Genomic DNA, 2,077 nt, shown 5'->3' with positions numbered 1-2,077 from the left:
GCTATTTTGCTACTAAGTTCTAATAGGCCGATCTCACTTAAAATTGGTCTAGGAATGATCAGCTCATGGTCCTGACAAAGTTAAGTTAACATTATACTATTTTTTACTCAAATTGGTACATATTTCAACAACAAAAATAAATACTGTAGACTCAGGTGACCGTTTAGGCCCATGGGCCTCTTGTTAATTACTGGAGAGCGGTAATGAGTCATTGTAATTATTACAAGTATTAAATGTATCCTGGCATTGACACATTCTAATAGGAACATGATAATATGATCAGCGCCATTTGTCACAGTATTTGTCTTTGTTAAAATAGAAATCAGGAATAGTGATGTTATGTGAGCGTCATTAACTTTTAGTATAGTGCGTTTGAAGGACATCAATGTCTCTACAGAGGAAAAATACTCGGGTCTCATTCTGAAATGTAATCACTAATTGTCAGCGTGATATCTACTGTGTCAGTATTAACTTCTGTATCAGAATGTCATTACACATTAAATCATCAACTACCCCAATAGTTGAGTGGTCTTATTTCTTTGTTTTAAAGCTCACCTACTGCAAAGTGAGCTTATAATGCCATTGTGTGACATCTGTCCTCATTTATCCTTTAAATAAGGTCCGAGTGTGATGTGGTCAAGGGCTCTGAAAGATTTAAATCATCATGACCCATTTTGAAGGTTACTGGGATTGTATGTGTTAAAAAATCTCCAACAACTTCTTATACAGAACAATGAGGACAAGACAAAATTGTTTGCCTCTCAGTTGCTGTTGCAGAACATTATCATGCTTTTCAAATAAATGACCTTGATCAACTTTAAATGTCACAGGGGTCAAGTGTTTTAAAATCTAAAGAACCTTGAGGCCTTAGATTGAAGATATATGCCCTTGTAGCTTGCTGGAGTAAATACCTATCAAGTTTGTTCAAACACAAAATGATGTAACCTTGACTAATTTCCTGAGGTGTCAAATGTTTTAAAAATTCTTACAAATTCTTCTTCAGAGTCACAAGACATAGATTCATGATGAATTTGTCTTGAATTGTTTTCATCGACATTAAAGCTAAAGGGAATGAAATACATGTACCAATATGTGAGAAACAAAAGCAAACCAGTCAAAAGATAAAGGCTTCTGTTTGTTTGTTTGTGTTTTTCGTCCTATTAACAGCTATGGTCATTTAAGGGCATGCCAGATTTTTGTGGTGAAGGAAAGCCTGAGTTCCCGGAGATAAACCACCGACCTACAGTCAGTACCTGGCGACTGCCCCACGTAGGCCTGGAACCCGCGACCCATTGGTGGAGGGCTAGTGGTAGCAGAATGTCAGATGCCTTAAAGGCCTGTAAGTCCCTTTTTATCCTGTGAAATCAACAGGGGATGATGAAGTGTCATTTTTTATATATATAATTCAAACTCAAATCAATAAAACCAGGGCAAAATATAAACAGAGGAAAGACATGGAGACCCCTGGAATAGTACAAGGAGAATAAGACCAGGTGTTCCAGAGGGGTAAGGTTCTTATTTATTTTTTATGATGTCTGCCATGTAAATCATTATGTCGAGTCCAAGTATAATATAACGTTCTCACATTGTGAACTCGGGTAGTGACAACAAAACCACAAAGTACTCTAATCAGCATATAATCAAAAACATCAACTTTAACACATTCACCCCTGAAATTTCATAATGAACTATTCCAACCTCTGAATTGGAAGAGTTTAAATGTGTCTTCAGGGGGTAATGAGTTAATGGATGTACCACTCAAAGAAATAGGATATTTCCCTGTGGGATCTTAATGGCAACCCTCAAACTTGTCCATTTTCTTCAGGTTAAGTAGAAAGAAGTTTGGGGTTGTATTTAAGCAAGGGGGAGGGGTTGAATGTTTAAAGATGATGAAGTAGAATGTATTGTGAATTTATTTTTCATGCGACATACTTCATTTCATACAAAAAAACCACTTTCCCATCATTTTTAATTAGCTTTATTTTTTTTAAAAACGATGTGTCATTTCAGACTCCAATCCAACAACAATATAAATACTTGGATAATGACTGGACAATGTCTGGCTAAACTTTTAAAC

This window comes from Mizuhopecten yessoensis, unplaced genomic scaffold (assembly GCF_002113885.1).
Source record: "Mizuhopecten yessoensis strain PY_sf001 unplaced genomic scaffold, ASM211388v2 scaffold716345, whole genome shotgun sequence".
NCBI lineage: Eukaryota > Metazoa > Mollusca > Bivalvia > Pectinida > Pectinidae > Mizuhopecten > Mizuhopecten yessoensis.
This window is presented reverse-complemented; position numbering follows the sequence as displayed.